The sequence below is a fragment of the Pelodiscus sinensis genome, chromosome 28 (assembly GCF_052426305.1).
Source record: "Pelodiscus sinensis isolate ZL-2025 chromosome 28, ASM5242630v1, whole genome shotgun sequence".
Taxonomy (NCBI): domain Eukaryota; kingdom Metazoa; phylum Chordata; order Testudines; family Trionychidae; genus Pelodiscus; species Pelodiscus sinensis.
Window position 1 is genome coordinate 9,985,105 of NC_143079.1, and position 18,066 is coordinate 10,003,170.

General features: G+C 42.6%; 1 protein-coding gene across 3 annotated transcripts in view; it reads right to left on the reverse strand.

Moving 5' to 3' along the window:
• The window catches only part of LRRTM4 (leucine rich repeat transmembrane neuronal 4), a 488,761-nt gene that overhangs the window by 111,366 nt on the left and 359,329 nt on the right, over positions 1 to 18,066 (reverse strand). Inside the window, exons 1-2 of one of the 3 annotated variants that reach the window (XR_012897959.2) lie at positions 4,838 to 4,905; positions 4,237 to 4,392 (exon numbers count right to left, since the gene is read on the reverse strand). The exons of the other annotated variants lie outside the window; for them this stretch is intronic. The gene's annotated coding sequence lies outside the window, so the exon portion shown is untranslated. Of the gene's footprint in view, positions 1 to 4,236; positions 4,393 to 4,837; positions 4,906 to 18,066 lie in introns of those variants that run through there. 3 annotated transcript variants of the gene reach the window in all.

Consider the following 18,066-nt stretch of genomic DNA (forward strand, 5'->3'; position numbering starts at 1 on the left):
CATGACAGGCAGCAGCCTCAGAAAGGAGAAGATATTAAAGAAATCAAATAGATTTTCACGAACACAGGGATTGCCTGACCAAAGGCCTATGCAGCTCAGTGGCTCATCTTGAACACCAGCCAGTCGCAGTCAGGGGTAAAAGACAAAAATCCCGCAGTAGGCAGTGATGAATCAACCTACCTCCAGGGAAGTTACTTCCTAGCTCCTAGCAATTAGAATTTGGATCATACCCTCGACCAATAATCTCTTCTCACACTTCTTTTTTTTGGGGGGGGGGGGGGGAGGATTGTTAATATGTTCTCTACAACTAGAGATATTCTTGTTAGGTATGTAAGTGACTAGTCAACTATCCGATAAGCAAAAGCTTATTGGATAGTCTACTAGTCCCTTGACTAGTTGCTTGACTAATCCCTTGACTAGTTGGTGGGGGAGCAGAAGCCAGCTTAAAAGCCGGTTCCCCCAGCACTGTCTCCATGGGGGCAGGGGAGATGGAGTGGAGGAGGAGGTGTGAGCCAGAAATCAGGCTCTTAATCCATATAGACAGCCTCTTAATCCATTAAAAAGGCAGAGCCAAAGCGGGGTTAACTCCTGGGCCGGGGGCTGCAGCTCCCCATTTATCGACTAATCGACTAGTCCATCAACGAGTCGATTCATTGATTAAACTAATTTTAACATCCCTAATTCTTCTCTTTGTCATACATGTCAAATCCTTTCTTTTTCAATTCTGTTCCTACTGTTTTTTTTAAACTAAATTTACTAGTTTTGTATTTAAAAGGTACATAGTATAGATTTTTAAAGAAATGCCATCAGAGTGTCCATAGGAATTTTCAAATTGTACAGCATGAGGTGTAGCTCATGGGTGCAGAGAGCTGCAGCTTTCAGAGACTAGGGGGTACAACTGGGTTTTATCTGTGGCTCCAGGTTCATAGAATCAGAGGGTTGGAAGACACCTCAGGAGTCATCGAGTCCACCCCCCCTGCCCAAAGCAAGATAAACCCCAACTAAAATCGCCCCAGCCAGGGCTTTGTCAAACCAGGGACTTAAAAACCTCGAGGGATGAAGATTCCACCCCCATGCCGGTAACCCATTCCAGTGCCTCATCACCCTCCTAGGGAAATAGTTTTTCCTAATATCCCACCTAGACTTCCCCACTGCAACTTGAGACTATTGTTCCTCGTTCTGCCATCCGTAACTACTGAGAACAGCCTCTCCCCATCCTCTCAGGTCATTGAAGGCTGCTATCAAATCCCCCCTCGCTCTTCTCTTCTGCAGACTAAATAATCCTTTGTGAGGTAAGAAAGTGCTATCCCCATTTTGTAGATGCAGAGTTAAAGTGAAGACTGAAAAGCAAGCTGCTTCCATGGAGAAAGGCTCTGGTGGAGGGGAAGGGGTGAGGAGGGGTCTGCTGGACTCTTTCCCCGCTTCCTGCCCCAGTCAGGAAAGTCTGCTGACAAACTCTTTCTCTGTGGTGACGAAAGTGGCTGGCAGAGGATACGCCACTGATAGAGATAGCAGTGTTGGCATGGAAGACGCTGCAAGGATGTGTAGAGAGCGGGGTAGGGTAGATATCGGAAAGGCCTGGTGCAGCGATGGGCAACCTAGGCTAGTGAGTGGCCCTCCATCTCAGTAGGCTGCAAGATTGTCGTAACCAAGATGGTCTCCCGGGATAGGGGAGTTTGATTGAACCATAGCAGCACGTTGACGGGATGCAGAGGAGCGCACGGCTCTCCCCTTCAGTGCTGTGGGAAATCAGCATGCACCTCACTTGGCCTGCCTTTGCTTTATGCATGGGTCACTTTAATAATACCGGTAGGGGTAAAAAACCCGACATGGACAGAAACCAGTGGCATCTGGCAACCCTATGCGTGGGCAACAGTTCCACGGGGCTGCATGAGGTTGCACACCACTCCTCTGGCTTTGCTCACGGGAGCAGTGCCACAGCATTTACACGACTACTTGCACCCATGGCTAAGGGGTCATACAGCCTCTGTACTTGACACCCCCTCATAAACATGGAGAGAGCCTAAGTGACTTGCTCATGGTCACATACCAAATCTGTGGCATAACATGCATTTGAACCCAGGTTTCTTATTTCTCATGGCAGTTCCTGAGCACTGGACGCTCTTTTCTCTAAAAAAGACGACAGCTGTGAAACGTGGGACCGTCTTCACTGAACCAGGATTTATGATTGAGGGGCGAAATCGGCCATGAGGTGATCTAACACTGGTCTTCTACATCTGAAATGTCTATGCATCTGTAAGCAAAGAGGCAGCTCCTAGTCTATTCTATTAAACTGCCTTTAAGTTCGTATCTGTTCATTTGATTTAAAAGAGAAGACTACAAAGAAAGTAAATGGATCGTCAGGAAGGGTTGCCTGACATAAGACGTAATAAGGATGTCATACAGGATTTAAAGAAATACGGCATGGGAACTAAGCAGGAAGGCTTGGTATGCAGATGAATTGATAACACAATAATTTACAAAACAATATTTAAGAAAAATAATTATGAAGGAGGAATACACAAAAATAAATTCTCTCTCAACTCAGACTAAATTTAAAAAGCAATCTAGCAACTGCCAGGAAAAACTGAAACTCCAGAGTGATGAAATAAGTGGAAGCATAAATTATGCAACCTCATTAATCAATATGCATGCAATTTGGAAGAGCTCTGTTGCACAGAAGTATTTAAAAATAAAAGTGCTCGTTATCCTGTGAACCCTCAGAAGAACCTATGCAACAGCACGCTGAGGCACATACAAATCAGCCATTCTCAGAGTGCACATTTCTTTGCAACAATATTTCAGTCTTTTACTCCGGGAGGGATTTTAACTTTGCATCACCAATCCATTATCAGAGATAGCAGAGTTATGCATTCATGCTGTAGGGAGCAGTTGAGTGTAACATGCTCCCTTGGAGACATTTATTTTAGGATATAGAAGGAATTTTTATTTTTTTTCCTTCCCCTTTTGAAAGATTAAGGCAAATCTGAACATTGTCTCTATGGAAATCTTGGATTTATTTTCCATATCCACTTGTTCTATTCAAAAGCCCTTCCTTGAATTCAGATGGTACTTGTCACTATGTTTGGCATTACTGAAACCTGCTCTACATTGCCAAATTAGGTCAGTTTAACTATTTGGCTCAGAGGTGTCAAAATCGACACCCTCGAATGCCATTATGCTGACGTAAGCCCCCTGCTTCGAGACAGTGTCTTCATGGAAGCATTTTAAGTGGAGAAAAGCTCTGACTAATGTTACTAATAACTTACCCGTTTCAAATGTTAATCCATTTCTCTCCACAACTACACACCCTATGAACTTGTGCACCCTCCCCTATTTCTTCAGGGTTTTAAATCAATGTAGTCTGGTGTTGCCCAAGGAATAAGAACAACAGAACGGCCAGACTGGGTCAGACCAAAAAGTCAATCTAGTCCAGTATCCTGTCTTCCAACAGTGGCCAATGCCAGATGACCAGAGTTAGATGCCCAATTTAGATAGCACTTTGATAAGAACAATAGTTCAGTGGTTAGAGCACCAGACTATGACTGCGGAAACCTGGGATCAGGTCATTATACTTGAAAGACTTTTTTTATTATTATTTCAGGAAAGTCATCCCATGTACTGGTTCGCTCTCAGTAAAATGGAAATAGTAACACCATACCTTATTGGCCTCTCAGATATTATAATAACCTAATATGCCTCCCTTTGAAAATTCCAGTCTTAAATACTGACGAAAGCTGCAGGGCTGTGAGCCGTGGAGACTACAAGCCTCTGTTTAGAACCACCATCGCATGATTTTTTTTTCCTCTCTCCATATGCCTGATTCTGTGCACTGCAGTCATTGGGACTTTTACCATTGACTTCAACAGGAGCAGGATCACTGTCTCTTGAATTGTTATACCTCTGCCCAAAAGCATAGACTCTGAGTGCCTTCCACATAAACTCACCCAAACCAGTGTAGCCCCTAGAGGCTTCCATGGAACTTCTGAACTGGCACTTTGTTTTCCTGGTCAGCTCAAAGCCTACGGGAGCCAGCTGGGGCTTGCCTCCAGAATGAACGGGGAAATCACCTTTCCTGGACCACTCTTCTTGGCCTACTAATCCGCACTGTCTGTTGGACTGACATGCTAACTCCTCTGTTCCCTCTGCCATGCTGTGAGTGCCTTTCCCAGACCTGGAGAAGGGCTCTGAATTAGCTCGAAAAAGAAGTTGGTCCAATAAAAGATATTTCCTCACCCGCCTCATCTCCCTAATATTCTGGGAGCAACATTGCTACAGCTCTGCTGTGAGCAATAATTACCCTTCTTCCCATTTTGTTCAGATGCAGTTAATGCTGTGAGAGTTTGGATTGAACTCAATAGGAGATCTGTATGAACTTCAACGAAAATGTATCTGTGAAAGAGAAAGAGAGAAAGAGAAAGAGAAAGAGAAAAAGAGAGAGTTGGTGCTAGTTATGTATCAGAGAGGTAGCCATGTTAGTCTGGATCTGCAAAAGCAACAAGGAGTTCTGTAGCACCTTATAGACTAACACATGTATTGGAGCATAAGCTTTCATGGGCAAAGACCCACTTTGTCAGATGCTTACGGTGCTAGTTATGTTACCTGATCTTTAGATTGTGTATCAATAATATACATTACTTATGAATGCCCAGTTATCATTTTGAGGGTTGACAGGTCTTTGTAGAGGATCAGGCCCAGTACAGAGGGGCAGTTGAAACACTCACACTGTGTAGAAACACGAGTACATTTACAAATGTAGTGCACATCTATACTAGGTCCGATCCTGGACAAACATGGCCAACAAACAAAATACAGCTTCACTTCCATGTCCTCTCACCATCTTTTGTAGAACAACCTGAAGTGTTATCCATCATCTTCCTCATTACCATCGTCTTTCCTATTGTCACCAGAGGTCATTGTTCTAGAACCTGCCAAAGACTCCATCCCCTTGTCCTACTTCCCTAGGTGTGGACGCCACTTTCATAACATGTTATGCTGATGCGTTATTTTTTATGGTGATTTTATATTCAGTAGGAAATGTTTCCCTTTTTCGTCACCTTCCTAATATCAGCATGTCTTTTTCCTATACATCAGTATATCATTGATCTCAACTTATTCTCATATGCATAATTCGTGACCATTGGCCTTTTTTGGTTAAGTATCACATTTGTTATGTCTGTCCTTATCAGCTATTTCAGTCTGATCTTAACTAGTTATTTGGGGTTTTTCCAAATTGTGGGGCACCTCTCATGTTTAAAAGTGTATGAGCTTAGTAAAGTCTGTGTGCTACCTTATTTTCAAATGCCACCTGTGGACCTTATGCTTTAGACCTTCAACATCTATCTAGGTGAAAGGTCCAGAACATATGTGAACTTTGCTCTCTGGGTGAAAGTTCCCAGACATATGTCTGCAAAGTTTGTCTTAGAACAACATACCAAATGTGTCCTGTAAGTCCCTTGTGTTACAGCCAAACAACTTTAATATAAACGTATTGTACCCAATTATAATAAACATATTGAAACCATGAGGAAATAAGAACTCTAAGAAAATATCACTCTATAGGCTACAATTAGGGACTGTCTACATTGCACCATTATTTCGAAGTAACAGTGCGAGCGTTTACACAGCCGTTCCGTTATTTTGAAATAATTTAGAAATAACGGACTGTTTATTCTGAAATCTGTAAACCTCATTCTATAAGGAATAACTCCTATTCCGAAATATCTATTTTGCAATAAGGCCCTGTAGACGCTCCACTGCTGTATTTTAAAATAACCCCTCACCAGGGCCATTCTATGTTATTCCTCCCCAGTGCCTGCTCGGGCTCCAAATCGAGATAGCATGTCTACATTAGGGAACCCCGCCTCAGACTAATTTTGAGGCTTCCCTGAAGTGTGGACAGGGCTGACTTATCCATTAGGCACAGTAGGCACAGTGCCTAGGGCTCACAATACTTTTAGGGGCCCATGAAAATGTTTTAATTTCTTTTAAAATCAGAAAAAAAAATGAACTTTTAGGGTTGAAGAAAATGTTTTAATTTTTTTCCCACATCAGAAAAAAAATGAAACTTTTAAGGCCCATGAAAATCTATTAAATTTTGCCTAAAACAGAAATAAAAAGTTGAAATATTTAAAGTGATATTAAAAATAATTTTTAATATTTTTTTATGGAGGAAGGGGCCCATGAAGGCAAAAGTGCCTAGGGCCCACAAAAGTCATAATGCGGCCCTGAGTATAGACATACTTATTATAGCCAAGCATAATATTCCCTTTTATCATGGTAGGCCTAGAAACCTCACTCCGAGATCAAAGCTCTAGCATATCAGATGCAATGCAAAGAGGTAGACTAAAGGCAGAACTTACAGATGAGGATTATGACATAATCAAGTGGTGGATGAATGAACTACCAATAGAGTGAGATAGCAGAAAAGGCAATAGGAAAGATGGGTGAAATGCATAAGTAAGCAGTATCAGGAATATTGCTTAGCTCTTACCCAGGACTTTTTAATCCATATATTTCAAGTAACATTGCAAAAGGAGCTAGGCAAAATGATCGTCCATTTTACATATTGGGAAACTGAGGCACAAATCCATGACATGACATGCCCGAAGTCACACTGGAGGCCAGCGGCAGAGACAGAAATAGGACTTACATACTGTGCCACAAGAAGTTGAATCTCTCTGCACAGCTCTGTGATTTACACATCTCATCAGAAATTATGGTGATGTTCATACAAGACTTGAATTTTACTCCCTATAAATGACAGATAGGCAGCCAAAGATTCTTCTGACCTTCACTAGAATATAGGTCCTAAGAAGAGACCTTCAAATACTGGTAACTTATCCCATCAATTGCCTTCTCTCTTATTTATGCATGCAGGTGAAGAGGCACAATTGTGGATTTTTTTTGTCCCTTAGTGTATCACACAATTTATTGCCATTCACAATTATTCAAGTTTTCAAGGCACCAGCTAGAAATAAATCTTTGGGTAATGTAATTGGAAATCCCCAGCACAGCAGGTGAATATGCCTACCATAAATAAAAAGCTTTGTGTGCCTAATATTTTTCCTAATCATGAACATCCTACCCTTGAAAGCAAACAGAATATAAAAGCATATGACAGTACTTTGGGGCCAAATTCTAGTGAGAGAAAAGCACACGAGTATATGCATGTAAATGTAATGTGCATCCAGGTAGGAGAAGTAACAGCCACAGCAATAACAAGGAATTTACCTGTAATTGTACCTAGAGAAAATCTGGGACAAATATGCAGAGATCAGTGTCTAACATCACAGAGAGAAGCAGCCTGGTGCATCTGGGATGGAAGCTGACAGGAGAAAAAGTGTAGAGTACTACCTCCAACTGAAAGTACAGGGGAGGGATTGAAGTAGGCAAATGCATTATCTAAACTGCGGTCAATGCTCCAAAGCAGCGTGCAATATGTCACAAAGGGTATCAATATGATAAATTGGAAGGGTGGTAACTTGAAACAGTATATTTAACCCTGACAGAAAAGCTGTGTACCAAGTGAGAGCCATATTAGATCAGAACAGTAATACAGCGAGGCTGGTTGCCTGTTCCAAGAGTGACTGGCATTAGTGGCTTCAGAACAGGGGTAAAGTACTTCTAATATTTCAAGGTCTAACTAATCCTCACATACACTAGAGTTTATCCCATGCTGCTTCTTTGTGTGATGTATAAAGTAGTTATAATACTCAACTGACGAAGCAATTATGGGGTTTAGTTAGTGATTTGAAAAACAAAGATTTGTCATCTGTCTGTGCTGTGCTACAGGCTGGACTATTAAGGTGTAAAGAGCAATGTGCACCAAAGGGCTTCAATGTCACTGCTCTGTGTGGACACTAAGTGTGAACTAAAAAGTCCCTATTTTGCATTGATGTTGCCAGGCGATTATGTTAGTGCAAACTAGGAACTTCTTAGCTCTGACCTACAGCATGATCATAGAGGAATTACATTGTAAGTGCAGGCAGCCGTTTGCACACACCCCCTTCCCCCATAGTCCAAACTGTCTGACCGGGGGGGGGGAGGGGGGGTCTGCAGACCAGGGGGACGGGGAGCAAAGCAGAGCAAAGCCGCGGAGCACACGGGCAGCGGACAGACCAGACGCATCTGTGCTGTCCGCTGCCCGTGTGTTCCGCTGCTTTGCTTCCTCTCCCTGGTCTGCTGGAGACCAGGGAGAGGGAGCACCCCGTTCGTAACTGCGGATCCGACATAAGTCGGATCTGCGTAACTCGGGGACTGCCTGTATATCCAGTTGGAAGCAAGTGACAGAATCAAATCTTTACTCCTTCAACACTTCTGAGCATTACATTTTACTAGAAGATATACCCGGAATTGTTCAGATCTCTAAATCAATTAAGGAGGGGGGATGGAAAATAAATGGAAAATGTACATACTTTGTTTAAATGCTCACATTTTTAAAAAACGACAGTGTTAATTTTTAGGCAGTTAATTTTTATTTCAGATTTCATAGAAAAAAATCAATGTAATTTTTCCCATTAAATATATTTTTTCTTGATCCCTACTAACTCTTATCATTCACTATGTTTTAACAAAAAAAGGAGTTGCAATGACATTTTCTCCTATCTTTCAAACCTTAAGCATTGATTTATCTGTGCCAAAACAAAGCACTACTTCAAATTTCTGTTTTATCTCTTCTGTAAAGTTTATTGAGAAGCAAGCCTAGTCCACGTCCATCCTGTGTTTCTGGCTCATCTTGGTCCAGTCTCTTTCAACATCACTCAGTTCTGTCAATTTTGAACACTACTTTATTTGATTATTCTCTTTTCTGTTTGGTTTTATGAGAAGCAACCTCATTCCTGGCATATTCCATGTTCCTGGCACAAGCAAACCCTTATGTTGCATTGTTAAGATCAGAAGAAGCTCTATACCAAATTTGGTGATTTTAACTCTTAGGCCGTGTCTACACTGGCAAGGTTTTTCCGGAAAATCATCTGATTTTCCGGGAAAACTTGCCAGCTGTCTACACTGGCTGCTTGAATTTCCGCAAAAGCACTGATGATCTAATGTAAAATCATCAGTGCTTTTCCGGAAAAACTATGCTGCTCCCGTTCGAGCAAAAGACTTTTTCCGAAAGACTTTTGCCCGAAAGGGCCAGTGTAGACAGCACGGTAGTGTTTTCCGCAAAAAAGCCCCGATCGCGAAAATGGCGATTGGGGCTTTTTTGCGGAAAAGCACGTCTAGATTGGCCACGGACGCTTTTCCGCAAAAAGTGCTTTTCCGGAAAAGCGTCCTTCCAATCTAGATGCGCTTTTCCGAAAATGCTTTTAAAGGAAAAGTTTTCCGTTAAAATCATTTTCGGAAAATTATGCCAGTGTAGACGTAGCCTTACTGTTTAGGAGGAGTTTTTAATCAGACAAGCTCTCTAAAATATACAGTAGTTTACAATACCTGAATTAGAACCACAAAACAATCCTATTAATATTTTCCACCTAAAAAGTTATAAATAAGGATATGTCTCTTTCAAGATTTAGCTTCTGAAAAAATGATTAAGTGTTATGACAAATAACCACAGTCACTGATGCTATTGTGCTACAGGGCATCTCATTAAGTATTGAGAGTCAGACAATATCCATCACTTTCAGAGAAATCCTGCTTCAATTTAAGGCAAATGAAAGAGAAAATTGGATGAAGGGTCTGGTTGGGGGAGAAGGAATATTCTGAAGTCAAATATGACCAGGAAACGGTTCCATGAATTTTTCATTTCTCTTCTTCTGTATGCCAAAGATGCAACATGTAAGTGACCTTCCTACACTCAAGGTCACATTGCAGCAGAGTTAGCCATACACTTTGCCTTTTTGAAGTTAACTGAATTCTGTATGACACTGAGTGGACTAGAATGATTTTGCTGCAGCCTCCTGTCATGTTACAGAAACAGCTGAATGGCACCAGCGCTACCTCTTCCCCATCTCCCTTACTTATCTCCCCTTGGCACAGGTATCTCTACATGATGTCCATAGCACAGAACATTGCTGAATAAGATGCCTTGAGGCAGTGCACTGGCTTCAGCTGCCTGAAAAGCCCTCACTTACATTTATTATTTTGCCTTTACGGAGGCTGTTTTATTTTAAAAAGGCAACTCGATATCTGTTTTTACCCTTTCAAAGTTTGGATTGTGACTGCATAAAAATAAAGGCAGGGAGCCAAATTTACCCCTTGTGTGACTATCAAAGTCAACATGCCTGACCTTGCTGTCACGCCAATGACACACCAGTTGAATTGCATTGGGATGGATACTGTAAAGGAAGCAACATCTCATTTTGATTGGTAAGGCCTAGACCCACACAGGTATTTAGGCATTCTTAGCCCTGATCTACACGAGGGAGTCATTTCAAAATAACCCCCCTTATTTCAAAATAATAAGCAGAGCATCCACACTACCAACCCTGTTGTTTCAGAGTAATGGACTGGTTATTTCAAAATCTATCCTCCTGCTTTCCTCGGGGAATAACACATTTCAAAATAGTTCTTTCGAAATTGCGGTAATGTGAATGCTCTGCTGCTGCTATTTCGAAATAACGACTCTCCAGAGTCATTCAACGTAATTACTCCCCAATGCTTTCTGGGCCTCTAAGTTGAGATAGCATGTCCACAATGACAGAGCCTGCGCCTTGGACTAATTTTGAGGCTCCCCCATTTTCGATTTTGTTATTTTGGCAGTTATTATTTTGAATGTAGTTATTTCAAAATATTTTTCTAGTGTAGACATGCACTTACACTGGTTTCATTCCTTTGGTTCTGATTCTTCATTCTCTTACATGGCAAGAAGCTGGCGGTCTCCTGATTTCCACTAGCATGAGAGATTAATCATGCACAATCAAGTTAAATCAGCATTAAAGAAGGGTGAATTAGCTTCATCTGAGTTACATTAGGAAAGATTTCCACTCCTGGAGCTTAAAGAAAATCCTCCCAAACAATCACAGACTCGCCTTATGAATTCGCCATTCCTGTGTCCCTATCATGATACTCTATTTACGTAGCAGACAGAAATGACTCCAATGAGTCTGCTTAAGAAGCGAGTGTGTCGCAGCATGTGGAGGTAATGCTGTTAAAGTAGCAATACTTTATCTTGAAAAATTATCATACACAGGTTGACATTTGTCTGCATGACCTTGAGCCATGATTAGTCAGATTCTTTGACTGATTTATTTCTCACGACCTTCAAAGAATTCACTGTCTAAGTAGTTTGAAGAGGTACAAGCTAAATTTCACTGGGCCCTAGGGAAAAGATTATAGATGGGCCCAAAGTTCAAGAGTTTTGCAATTCTGTCATGTCTCTTGTGATGGCCAATGATCCAGGGTCTTAAGGCCAGTTAGACTGGACATTTGCCCGATGTGTTCTCCCTTCAAAGCCTATGCAGTGCAGGTCAGTGGATGCTCTAAAATTACTGTGTGGTATATTTCAGCTGAACTATTTTGCTGAAAAGCAGATTTGGCAACCTTGAAATGTTTCTGTTTGCATCAGTTCCCTCTGGACATGTTTGAAAGGAAATGTTTTGATTTGAATTTTATTTTTAAAAGTTTAAAAATGTTTACGGCCAAAAATCTAACACCCGGTTAGTTCAGCTTGAAATGCGCACACAACACTTGGTGACTCCTCCAAAATGTTTCAACATGGCATTTTTGTATGATCCCTCTCCTCCCCCCGATTTCTCACAGTTGCTGCCAAGCCACTAAATCTGTTATCCATACAGCTCTAATAGTATATTATGGGGGGGGGGGGGGGGGGTTAAAAAGACACAAAAAGAAGTGAGTTAGATACCATCTCCCATGGGGGGAGGGGGAAATCAAAGCAATGCCCTATGAAACGTCCTCTTAAAAGAAGGGTTAAATTAACATTGCAGGAAGTCAGCAGTTCCTCTTCAGTAAACCTTCACGTATCCTTATCTTAATCAAAAACAATGATCACGGTGCCCATTTAAGAACACACACATGCAATCTGGGATAATTGATTTGCCCCAAAGATTTTTTATTAGGAAACGTCATTCATCTCTCTGCCCTTGGCAACAGAATGAGGCCCATTATTGCTAAAATTCCATTTCCCATGATAACCAGGGCTCGGTTTTATTCCTTTCCTCTCATCTTCTAATACAGAAGAATGTGCATAGCTCATGTGGCCTGTTTCTGTACATTTTGTGCAGCGTTCTTCCTATGCCTAGTCTCAAGCAAAAGCCAATTACAGGTCCTTTCTACCATTTCATTCGATTTTTATTTTTGCCAATAGTACTTAGCACTCATAGAGGTTCCTTCCCTGCTTTGCTCTACTGTTACCTCCCGCTGTAGAGAGCACTAGAAAAAAATAGCAAGACCTGCTGCTACTAGGGACCATCAATAGGAACATCTACTTTTCTGATTAATAGAAACGAAGCAGCCGCATAAGTGACACACTCGTTGCAAGCCGGATATTAGTCGTCGACAGCAGAAGCCAGTTTTTCAGAAGGGCTCCAAAACCAAAACTTCCCACTGGGAAGAGTTTAAGCCTGCTGAATGCTGAGCATGTTTGAACATCTGGCTACTTTGTACAGGTGCCTGAAGGAGTTCTCTTTGTGAAGGCGCAGCGGCGAGATGCTTGGGGAAAAATTGTCCAGGCATTTTTTGTGGGGGTGACTGCTGTCATTGGGCGAGGAGTAACGGTAGTTCGAACTAGGAAGCCTAGTTCGAACTACCTAGTTCGTGCTGCGTGTAGCCGCGCGGCACGGGGTTCGAACCAGCCGGGATTTAAAAACGGCGGCGCCCGGCTTATGCAAATGAAGCCCGGGTAAATTCAAATCCCGGGCTTCATTTGCAATTGCGGTATGCCTACATTACTCTCCTATTTCGAAATAGGAGGGTAGTGTAGACATACCCAGAGGTAGTTAGTGTGACACAGCCAGAGATGGGTCAGGGTGATCTCCCTGGGCTCCGCGCTTTAGGGGGTCCTGAGGTGTCTGCCTCAACTGTCCTACAGATGGGACGGTCCCCGCATGGATGATAGCTGCGGGGCCCAGGGATCACTGAAGAGCCTGTCATGGGGCAGCAGCAGGGGCCGCTCCTTCCTGTCTCACACTCACCATGGCGGCAGGAACTGTGGGAAGCAGAGTGACACAGCAGCCAGCTCTGCTCCACCACCTCCTCCCAGCTGGGTTGCTCCACCTCACCGAGGCAGCAGGAAGTGGATCAACCCAGCCTTGGCCCCAGCCTGCTGAGTGCTGGTGAGCATGTGTGGGGGTGACCTCTGTTGCTGTCCCACACTAGACACTCCAGTTCCTGTCTCTCAGGGAAGGGGACTTCAGGGAAAGCAGCAATGGGGCAGGAGGGAGCAGAGCAGGGACCTGAAGAGTTAGGGTGGGGCAGAGCAGGTGTGGGTCTTGGGGAAGAGGCAGAATGGGGGAAGGGTGGGAAGAGGTGGGGCAGCGGGTTGGGTCTTTGGTAGGGGGAGGTTGGCCCAGGCCCTCTTAAGGACAAGTCTGGAAACAGATGGCAATTTCCTGTAATATTATGGACCAGGCATGGGCAGTAGGTGGTCTATGTGTCAGACGTGGTTTGCCAGGGTTAGCCTCTGGTGGGCCACCAGCACTTTATTTACCTGGCCAATAAGAGCTGCACAAAATGGTGTCCCGTGCCAATCTAGACACACTTTTCCGCAAATGCTTTTAACGGAAAACTTTTCTGTTAAAAGCATTTGTGGAAAATCATGCCAGTCTAGACGTAGCCCATAGGTCTGGGTGCTTGTTCTGAGCAAAAGGAGGGAAGCCCTGTTAGCCACAGGAAAAGCCTTAGATGGAGTCTGAAGGACAGTGCACCAGGCAAAGCCCTTGGTGGTGTCAGCAAGTTGCTTTGGTAAGCTCACTAGCATGCACCAAGATTCTCTGTATTATTTTGAACATGTTTTCTCTGTAATGCTTTTACCTTAAGAATAAATGTGTTTGCTTCAAGGGAGCTGCATGGTAACTTAACTGCGGAAATGACTTGGATGACTGTCTCTGAAGAGAAAAGTAAAGCAAGCCAACTTGTGCCAGGGTATTCACTGCATAGGCAGGGATCTGGGCAGGCTGGAAATATCCCAGTCAGGAGGGACAGAGACACAGGTCTTTGACCAAGAAGCTCAGAGCATTGAGTTGGTGCTCTTTCTGGACCCTACAGGGGGAATACAGGTATAGTCGCCTATGACACGACATAGATTTGGAAGGCAGAGTTGTCTGGTCGCTTTTTTTCCCTTTGTCTGCCTCATCCAGGGAGCCAAGAGCCATGGGCAACATTGGACGGAGGGCAGCTCCATGCTCTCGAAAGGCTGGGTCCTTGTGCGGAAGTGGTGTGGCTGTGGGAATTAGCCCTGAGTATCAGCTGTCATGTGCCACAACAGCCCTGTCCCCCCAGCCCTTAATGCTTTGGTGGTCATTTAAAAGATTCCCAGGCTCTTTAAAACTGCCAGATCCCAGGGCAGTTACCCCTTTGATTTCCCCACCCTGCCCTCTTGGTGGGCCTGGTCTCATCTATATAAATGATAAATTCTTCAAGGCAGGGACTAACTTCTCATTAAGCGTCTATACAGAATTTAGCACAATATGGTCCTGAGCTTGGTTAGGATATCAAAGCACTGTAATAATATAAACAGTAAGGCCATGTCTTCACTAGTGGGAAAATTGACACTGCCGTGGTCAATCTTCCAGAGTTCGATTTAACAGGTCTAATAAAGACCCACTAAATCAAATGCTGAAATGCTCGATTTGCATGGAGTAAGGGAAGTTGATGGGAGCATTTGCTACCATCGTCCTCCCACTGTGGAGAAGGCACTAAAGGTCAAATTAAGGTACGTCAACTCTAACTACGTAATAATGTAGCTGGAGTTGCATATCTTAATTCAACCTTCCAGGTAAGCAAAGACAAGGCCGAAGTTACTGCATCAACATTTGTAAATAGTTTAGATACACAGAGGCAAAATTCATCCCAGTTGTTAAATGCATGGAACACTGCCATGGAGGTACAGCAGAAGTGAAGATGGGCCCCTATCTAAGACCCTATATGGTTTTCTGACCCTCTGATTCTGAACAATGATTCTAGTTGAAAATCCATACTTTCTGAGCGACATCCTAGGGTTAATTTAGCGGCACAGGGTGTTTCTTCTCCTTTTTAGCCAGTTTATTTTTAATATATTTCAGAGGAAACCTCCAACTGATCCAAGAGGATATTTGCATCCCACAATTAACTATTAAATATTTAGATTAGAGTAGCACCCAGAGTCCCGCCCCAAGCTGGATAGGGGATCATTATGATGATTTATATTACAGATGCCTAAAGGAGCCAACTCTGATTGGAACTACATTGTGTGAGGAGTGCAGAGATGCAGCTCCCTATGTGTGCATCTCGTCTATCCTCTGCAACATTCAGTGCATCAAACCTGCACTGAAAACTTACTGAAGGTCACACAGAAGGTCAGCAGAAGAGCTGGGACTAGAACACAAGTCTGCTAATTCATAGCCAAGGGCACAACCCACTAAACACTTTGATGTCAATTGGCTCAGGTTTTTGCATTTAGATTTTACAAGACTAATTATAGGACTGGAAAGGACCTTGAGAAGTCATCTAGTCCAATCCTCTACACTCATGGCAGGACTAAATATGATCTAGACCATTCCTAGCAAGTGTTTAACTTGCTCTTAAAAATCTCCAATGATGGAGATTCTGCAACCTCCCTAGGCAACTTAGACTTATAGACTCATAGATTTGGAAGAGAACTCAGGAGGTCATTGAGTCCAACCTCCTGCCGAAAGCAGGACCAATCCCAACTAAATCATCCCAGCCAGGGCTTTGTCAAGCCAGAACTTAAAAATCTCTAGGGATGTACATTCCACCAACTCTCTAGGGAACCCATTCCAGTGCTTCACCACCCTCCTAAATTAATAGTTTTTCCTACTATCCAGACTAGACTTCCCCAACTGCAACTTATTTCAGAGCTTAACCACCCTGACAGTTAGGAATTTTTTCCTAATGTTCAACGTAAACCTCCCTTGCTGCAATTTAAGCCCATTGATTTTTGTCCTCTCCTCAGAGGTTAAGAACAATTTTTCTCACTCCTTCTTGCAACAACCTTTTATGTTCTTGAGAATGGTTATCATGTTCCTTTTCAGTATTCTCTTTTCCAGGCTGAAAAGAATTGGGTTTGTTTAATCTTTCCTCATAGGTCATGTTTTCTAGAACTTTAATATTTTTTATTGCTCTTCTCTGGACTTTTTCCAATTTGTTCACATCCTCCTTGAAATATGGGGCACAGAACTGGATGCAGTACTCCAGCTAATCAGTGCAGAGTAGAGCAGAAGAATTACTTCTTGCTTTTTACTTACAAGACTCCTGCTAAGACATCCCAGTTTACAATGTTTTTTTTTTTTTCCAACAGTGTTACACCGTTGACTCATATTTCGTTTGTGGTCCACTATGATATCCGATCCCTTTTTGCAGTACTCCTTCCTAGGCAGTCATTTCTTGTTTTCTATGTGTGAAACTGATTGTTCCTTCCTAAGTGGAGTACTTTGTTTTGTCCTTATTCAATTTCATTCTGTTTATTTCAGAAAATTTCTCCAGTTTGTCCAGATCATTCTGAATTTTACTCCCACACTTTGAAGCACTTGCAACCCTTCCCAGCATGGTGTCATCTGCAATCTTTAATAAACTTACTCTATATGCTATCATACTCTATATGATATTGAACAGAACTGGCCCTAGAACTAATCTCTGCAGGATCCCTGTCATTATGCTCTTCCAGAATTACTGTGAACCATAGATAACTCCAGGGCTGTGTCTACATTGGCACCCTTTTCCGGAAAAGGGATGCTAATGAGACAAGTCGGAACTGCAAATGCCGCGGAAGATTTAAATATCCCCCGCGGCATTTGCATGAACATGGCTGCCGCTTTTTTCCGGCTCGGGGCTTTGCCGGAGAAAAGCGTCAGTCTAGATGGGATCTTTCGGAAAATAAAGCCTTTTCCGGAAGATCCCTTATTCCTCTTAAAATCAGGAATAAGGGATCTTCCGGAAAAGGCTTTATTTTCCAAAAGATCCCGTCTAGACTGGCGCTTTTCTCCGGCAAAGCCCCGAGCCGGAAAAAAGCGGCAGCCATGTTCATGCAAATGCTGCAGGGGATATTTAAATCCCCCGCAGCATTTGCAATTCTGACTTGTCTCATTAGCATCCCTTTTCCGGAAAAGGGTGCCAATGTAGACACAGCCCAGGAGTAGTTTTCCAAATGGTTTCACACCCACCTTGTAGTAGCTCCATCTAGGTTCCATTTCCCTAATTTGTTGATAAGATGATTATGCAAGCTAGTATTTAAATCTTTACTAAAATCAAGATCTCACATGTCCTACAACAGTTTCTTAACCTTTTTTTTTTTTTTTTTACAAAGTACCCCCTTTAAAAAAAAGTTATAAATACCCCCAGTACCTACAGTTTTCAGACACACAAAATTGTTTTCTACCATTGCACCACATTTGTTTAAACAATTTAATCATAGCAGGGCAGGCAATGAAATTTTTGGGTGTAAAAAGTACAAAAATAATAAAATGCTGTAAAACTTAAAATAAAAATTCAGTTTTCTCCAAATTTCAGGTGTGTTGACGTACCCCCCAGACTTCTCCTGAGTCATGCCACTGGTTGAGAAACTCTGTCCTCCAAGACATCACACCTTCACCCTATTTACAAGATTTGTTAGCCTGGGAAAGACAGCTATCAGGTTGGCTTGACAAATCCATGCTGACTATTACTTATCACCTGCTTTGGCCTTTCTAATTTAGGCCTTAATTACTATTGGAATTACCCATAGATAGTCAATGGGATTCTGTATCTAAATCCTTTCCCTTCATTCTTCTGGAAAATGTTCCCCACATACAAAAAGAAATGAAGAATAGCATACAAATGTAGGTTATTCTTCTGAAATAAAAACAATTAAAAAGTAATCAGGATTTGGGGTTTTAAACTCCCACCTCCTCCAGTCCAAAGGCAATCTAAACAGTAGAATGCTCATTTATGCTAACTGTGTCTGAGAAGGAATGG